The sequence below is a fragment of the Hibiscus syriacus genome, unplaced genomic scaffold, assembly GCF_006381635.1.
Source record: "Hibiscus syriacus cultivar Baekdansim isolate YM2019G1 unplaced genomic scaffold, ASM638163v2 tig00117034_pilon, whole genome shotgun sequence".
Classification (NCBI taxonomy): Eukaryota; Viridiplantae; Streptophyta; class Magnoliopsida; order Malvales; family Malvaceae; genus Hibiscus; species Hibiscus syriacus.
This window is the reverse complement of record NW_024063533.1, coordinates 13,555,404-13,563,522: the sequence shown is the minus strand read 5'-3', so window position 1 is coordinate 13,563,522 and position 8,119 is coordinate 13,555,404. Positions and strand designations below refer to the sequence as shown.

Genomic DNA, 8,119 nt, shown 5'->3' with positions numbered 1-8,119 from the left:
AAGTCGATTCAGAGGTTGCGCTCAACTACTCACCGTCTTGATTCAGAGTCATTTCTGGAATGAAGAGAAAGTTATTGGAATCATGACTGAAAAAATGGAGCTAAATAAAAGGGTCAAATCACAATATTAGATTGATCTCTCTTGTAAAGATGAAAACTTTTTTTTATAGAAATGGAACTCTTTCTAAGAATGGTTACTTTTGGAAATCGATACCTTTTTGTATTTACATTCTGCATTACATTCATTTAAGAATTTTCACATGCATCATTCATAAAAACATGGAATTAATTCATGGAGTTTTCTATAAAAGTGATCCTGATCACGTGACACTTCATGGAGAATATAAGCAAGATTCGAACAAGTAAAAGAAGAACCTGAAATCAGTATGGTGGAAGCTATTTTGCTGGTTGTATGACTGAGCCTCCAGGATTATTTGAGAAAAGATTCCTCATATCCCGAGGGCTACGATGTTGATCTCATGTAAAACTACCATATAGGAAACTCCAGACATTCCGATGAGAACTGTAAGGCACTGAAGCGTAATATCCAGAACCTGATGAATTCAGGGGCATGTGCAATCAAAGAATGATGGGGCATTGCATCTACCATTTGCACTAAGAGATTGTTTTGTTTGAAATCATTTTTATTTTGTCTTTAATATATGCTCAAATATTTTAATCTTAATGATTGAATTTATGCTACCTTATAAGGTTGAATAATTGAACAAATTTTAATATTTAGTTCTTTGAATATCGAATAAATTACATATTCTTTTAATTCTTCAAGAATTGTAGATTTTTGACATATGACAAGATTAGACCTTTCTTATTCTGTCTAAAAACCAAAATAAAATATCTCGATTTTTACCCAAAATAATTCATGGTCATTAACAAAAGACCAAATTTTGACATTACCTTTCCTTGAGACTCTGAAACATTACTTTTATCTTTTTTAGACACAAAAATCCATACCCTTACCTTTCTTTGAGCCAATAAAGCTAAACCATCATCTTCTTAGATGCAAAATCAACATTTTTCTACAAATAAAACTTGAAGGCATTGAGTACAAGATGTTCACTGGAACATAAACCTTTCTATAAAAAGACACAACGTGGGCCATCTCAAAGCAATTTTATGAGGATGAGCTTGAACATAGAGACATGCTGAGAGCAAGAAGGGAAAAAAGAAAATTAATTCAAAATTAATTCAATCATGCATTAATTACATTGTTTTCATATGAATAAAAATTATTCTTGAAAATATATCCCCCTAGGATACCTCTCCTGTAAAGACTTCCGTGTATGAAATGATGAACGACATTATTTCATTATCACTTCACAAAAGGAGAAATATATCTCTTTCGTCCCCATTTGACCTTGAATGATATTTTCTTCCGATTCAACCCTAACCAAGGATCATCCTCCATACTGGGGGGCAAGGTGAAGGAAATCTGCTCGCATTAGTGAATACATTGATCCAGATGAGATACCGAAATGTGAACCAATGCCAAGTGCAAAGATCAAATCAAAACAACGAGAAAAAAACAAAGACAAAACAAAGAGCAAAGAAAAAAATCAAAGAGAAAAGAAGAAAAAATCAAAGAAAAAAGCAAACAGAAAAAAGAAGACAATAAGCATATGCAAAATGTCCCTCGACTCAAATGACGTATTTAGCTTCAAATCATAAGATTGATCAAGCACCATCACTCTAGAATCACTTCACTTGAAGATAATAGAACATCAAGAGAAAGATGCATACGAGTAGATCAAAATTAATCGAGACAAGATTGAAGGCATCAAAACGAATTGATCATTGGTTCAATCACCCTTAGACACTTGTTTGGGCCTATTTATCCCTTTTTTTCATAACCGTGAACCATGGCCTACATTACGTGCCTTAAAAGTCTCTTCTAATCATACATGGATTTCTAAACAAAAGAGACTCTCTTCAGTTTTCATTCCGCCCATCAGGATTAATCTTTTTATTTACAAAAAAGGTTTTCTAAAATCTTTAATGCATGATAGAGAAAAAATAACAAAGGGGGTTCACAATACTAGAAAAAACCCCTTTAATGACGTGCATTGCGCGCCATCTATGGGTATGCGCGTCATTGAAGTCACCATCATAAATCTCAGATGACACGCAATTGTGTGTCATAATTCTATGACACGCATTTATAACACACATTTATGATGCACATTGCGCGTCATTGAAGCCCCCGTCATAAATAAAGATGACACACATTTGTGTGTCATAAATTTATGACACGCATTTCAGACTTACATTGCGTGTCATGGAAGCACACATCATTAAATAAGATGACACACATTCGTGTGTCGTGATTGTATGTCGTAAATTATATATATATATATATATATATATTGTAGATTGACAAATAATCAAACTAAATCATATTTAATGCCTCATAATACTAAATATATATATCGTATTATATATATATAAGCAATCAATTTGCATACAATATATTAACATTAAGTTATAAAAAATATTGTAATCATATGTCGATACAAAATATCACGGCATAATAAAGTTTTCCACATAATATACCCATTTTTTACGAATATCATCAATGTCATCATCCGTGTATTCTTCCTTCCCATCGCCAACCTAAGTAAAAAATATGAAATAAGTATATAATTTATACTTATTTAAAGTGAAGTATATAACTATCAAAGAGTACTAAAATGACCAATTTTGCATATGCATTCTTTGAAATATATGTAAAAATAAATTTTACACATTTAATTAGTAAAACTTCCCATATAAATTATATATATTATCATGGCACAAATTCACAGTTTTCAGTCTAGCTAACAAGTACTTGCATTAATTTGTTTAGAATATCATCCTACTTCAAGTCCATATGATAGTTCTATGACTAATGTGTATGTATGATATGGCAGATGTGTATATATGTCCACCTAGACAACTTTCCCCCTAGCATTTGGGTGATATTTTCTTATGTCCACCTAAAATGGTAAAGAACTTAGATTGTATATATGTGTTTTTTGTACGCCTGTAAATATGTTCTTATAATTCAATAGTTTGTTTTATAACCATATCTAATATTGTATACAATTGTGCAGAATGTTGACGATGCAGTTCAACTACAACACGAAGAATTGAAAGAAGAAGTAAGGAGGATTATTAAGGTAGACGTGGATGATGATTTACTGCACAAATTGGTTCTGATTGATACGATCAAACGGTTAGTAGTGAGTTACCATTTCGAAAGAGAGATAGAGGAAGCATTGTACCAGTTATAGACTTTAAAAAGTCGTCAATATATCCTCGGCCTTTATGGCTGTCATATCACTAAGTTCCTGCAGCGAATAGGTTCATGCAGGAAATAGTCGACGATTCAGTGTCCAATATTGAACCAAAATTTATCAAGAATTTATAGTAGATATAAACACTCAACTAAACAAGAATAATAATTTATCACACAGAACAGAAGCATCATCAAACCAATCAAATCATGCATGTTTTTAGAATCATGCTCATAATTTTTCTTTATATTTTCGATATGGGAAGATGATCTAAAATCACTAGTGTTATCATATTATTCAAATCCAATATCTCAAAATTTCTCTTTTCATATATTATTGAATAGGAGATAAGGTCTTCCTAATCAAACTTGTAACTTAATTTTCTGATAGTTGGGTCCAGTTGAGTTAAACTCAAGAATATTTACTGTGTAGGCTTTAATCTACTCAACCACTCATATCAGCAGCACATCCACTGCTAACCAAATTTTTGAAATCCACTAGCAAGTTTACTAGGCATACCATTCTAGGATATATTAAAATAAATTTTTAAAAATTATAAAAAAGAAAAAAAGGAGACGTATAACAATATTTTTAACTTCATTATGGAATTAAAGTTTTCACAATGGATAAAGTAGAAGAAATTGCATAAATCACAACCCACAAGACTTGATATATGGCTTCAGTAGTGATACCTTGATGGAAATAGTTCCTTTATGTTTCTTCAAGATGTCTAAAAGAACTCTTGTTCAATACCCTTTGTAGCTCAATAGTCCTAGGTCAGAAAGTGGTCTTTCAGGTGTGCCAACTTTACCTTCTTTCTTTGAGAGTTCATATGTTGTGGTCCAAAACGAAGACAAATAAGTAATAAAGCTCTAGTTAATAACCGATAGGATGAAATTCCAAAGGACAGATCATATGGGAAAAATCATAAAAGAAAATAGCAAGCATAGAACTTACAAAATGCAATAAAAAATTTTCCATAGCCTTTCATTTGATATGGAGGAAGGGTGAGGATACATTCCAAATTATAGGATTCATCTGAATGCTTTTCCTGCATGATTAGATGTAAAATGCTAATATATTTGTTTGTGTTAGGGTAACACAATCTAAGTACTGTGAACAATGAAATACATATATATATATATATATATATTTAAGAAATAAGAAAGATTCACAATATCTTAAGCAAAGTCAGATATTAGAACTACAGAGTTTTTAACCAACACACTATCGGCTATAAATCAAATCACCTATATTATGCTATTATAGTTAGTAGATCGCAACAAAAAATATTAAAACAACCACAAACTTATAAGGTTTATTTTAACTCCAGACCGCATCAAATCATATGCAACAAAAACATAGAATCTACCTTGGAGAAGTATCCAACCATATGGCAACCTCGATCATCATATTCACACAAAACATAGAATAAAAATAGGTCAACGTCGTAATAAAGGGTCTTATGGTCAAGGAACAACTTTGATAAATAACAAAGATTCTACACATAAACCTTGTTCTTTTTGCTATCAACCTATCTCAAAATATTTGAACAAAGGAATACCAATGTCAACAAAAATCTGATGCATTCTATAACAAGACATGTTTAAGCAGGAAAACACAAAAAGGGATAGGAAAAATAAAAAAGAAAAATGGTGAAAAATATTTATATGCTCGTATTGGAAGTTGAAAAAACATGCACCACCTTTTTTTCAAAATATCTTTCAAGAAAATCTTATGATTATTTGATTTTATGTAAAAACAAAAAGCAGTGAAAATTGAACTTACAAAAAGCAAAAGCAATAATGTGGGTTCAAAGAAAACCAGAATCATATAGATTTTACTTAACTAGAATGAGGAAAGACTTTCCTTTTTTATTTTTGAGATTTGGAACAGAAAGTAGCAGCAGTAAAAGCTTTTCAAGAATATACCTCAAACATTGACAGTGTACCACTTTGATATATTTCGTCCCCATAGGGATGCTTCAAATCACACTTCCTCTATGGAGTAAAAATTAAACAGAGAGTTAATATTGATTATGCCTGCCCCATTTGTAACTTGCAGCAATTAGAAAGGGGGTAAAATCAAAGATAATACACACACACACACACACATATATCACCAAGAATTTCCAAAACCTTTTTTTTCAAGGTAGCAATATCCTACATCTGTACAACATTCCATCCTATCAAGTCATAAGATAGGTGATTACACTACAGGGAATGCAATTTAAGATATTAATTGAAGACATGGAGAATAAAGATTATTCTTTCCATATACTGATCTTAAAACACAATCTCCGTTCTTAACCATTTGGGAAACAAATGAAGAATAACCCCGACACCATTAACTAGGTTTTTGTGATTTCTAGGTACTTAAAGAACAAAATATATTGATAATCAATCATACATAAAAACCAGATACTTGCAGTTTAGCAAGCAAACTACACATCCCATAATTGTTTCTATCTTAACCAATTATGACAAAAAGTAAAGAAAATGAGGAAAACCTCGACTCACAGATCTACACCTACATAATTTGTATAGTATTAGAGGATCGATTGAAGGATAATTCTTGTCTTATGCACAAATTAAGCAAAGGAGCAACAAGATGAGAAGTATCACTTGCCAAGACAAGATCATTGACTTCAATCCACAACATACATGGAGAGAAGAAATGTCAGGCATCACTTATCAAATCATTTGATACTCAGTTAATTTCAGCCAAAACATACATAACAAAAATATGTGGTAAACAAAACTTATATTCATGATTAAAAAAAAGTAAAATCACATTACAATATTCAAGGTTACCATAAAGAAACTAGAACATAGTCAACAATTAAGTTATTATAAACTAATACAACCCTAAGGGAAATTTTTATTACTACATTGAAGCAAAGCTCACCATATGCCTTTGAAGTTGCTCTTTGTGTTTCATGAAGTTGAGGCAAAACTCACAAAAGTACAACTTCAATGAATCATTATATTCTGGTGGAAAGGGGGAAAAGTACAACGTCTCAATTTCATATCTTCCAAGTTCTATGGTCGAAATATTTTTCACCTTTGTGAATTCCTCATGCTCACGCAAGCTAGCATCATCTAGTTCTTCATGAACCTGCAGAAAAGAAAGCAACATACAGTTACATATAACATAATTTCACAAAAGCAACAAGTAGAAATTTCAAATTACCCTCTGATCTTTACACATCACCGAGCAAAAGGTGTGCATTTACTTACAACCTCAACGTGTATCTCATTAATCTTACATTTTTGGTGGCGAATCATTTTTAAGCTTGTAACCTGAGAACCCCATGAGCAAAATATCCACTTAAATACACCCTTAAAACACAAATAGAGGAGAAACTTATATGTAATGCTCGGCATTGTAAAAGAAACTTTACCTTGTCTTCAACCTTAACATCAACAACTGTTTCCACGGAATCAAGATCAAGTTGTTCAAGCTTCACCCATTCATCTAGCCTCCTATTAACTATCACCACCATAAAAAAACATAACAATTTCCAAATTTCCCAACATAAATAATTCTAAAATTTTCAATTCAATAATAAAGACCTAAAGTAATTAAATTTAACTAGAAACCCTAGGGAGAACAGAAATCTTACACTCGGTGTAATGAACGTAATATTCTTAATCATTAGGCTCAGAAAAATGCATCTTGCGGCATTTGATGACTTTGACAGGATGATACTTGTCGTCCCTCCAGCGGCACATCATGCGACTACCCACCTCTAGAAGGAGTATACTCGACCTCCTCTTTTTCGTTGCCTCAGGCTTCGACGCTCTGTTAGAGGAGGCCAGAGGCTTCTGGTCGTCACCGACCGGCTCTAAAACAGCGTGGGATTATGTTGAACCATTCTTCGTTATCGTCAGCGTGTCTATTGAACCCATGGTGTCGGTTTGAGAGGGTTTCAGCCTTCGATTGGGCTCGGTAATACAAAAAGGGTTGAAGAAACTCAAATAAATTAAAAGATGACTTTTAGAGATGACACACAATGAAAAGTGTACTCCGTGTGTTTGCTAATTTTTTTTGGATTATGACTATTAAATATGACACACATTATTGTAAGTCATAAACCGTTCAAATTTTAAGAAACATGACATTTTTTTATAACACACATTTTTTGCAAGTCATAAATTAGCGTGTGTCATCGTTCGTGTGTCATTAAAGATATATTTTCTTGTAGTGTTAAGACGTAAATTCTGAAACCAAAGGAGGATTCGAGTTGAAAACCTGAAAAGGTGACTCGAATATGAAGACGGTGCAACTATTGCATAGAAAGCGATCACACAAATCCCTTGATAAGGCATCGCACAACATGGATGAGAACATGAGAGCTGGGAATCAGAGAAAACTTCCAATAAATGAGTGCAGAAGCTACTCCATCATATTAGTGAACAACAAATAAATGAGAACACCATACCTTTGACCAAACACAATAACCTGAAACTTTTTTTAATCATTTCCTTATTTAACCATACTTCAAAGATAGTAATAATCTTGACACTTGTCAAATAGCAATAATTGATTGAAGGATTAAAAGCGTAATAAATTCTTTGATATTCAATGAACTCTTGTTTTATGATTTGTCAATTGTGAAACCTAGAAAGGGGAAATATTTTCAAATCTTTGATTAAACTTTTTTCAAAAATCTTTTCATTGATATTTTCAAACTTTTGAAAATAAAAGAAGAAGAAAAACGTTTTTCAAACAAGACAATATCTCTGGAGTCGATCTTGGTAGCTGACATGTGGCTCTCAGACACAAAGTTCATGCTTAGAATCAGTGTTAAAGTAAGAAACGATGAAT

General features: G+C 32.2%; 1 pseudogene; it reads right to left on the bottom strand.

Moving 5' to 3' along the window:
* Positions 1–448: 448 nt before the first annotated feature.
* Positions 449–7,200, bottom strand: LOC120196567 (annotated as a pseudogene).
* Between the last annotated feature and the right edge of the window lie 919 nt (positions 7,201–8,119).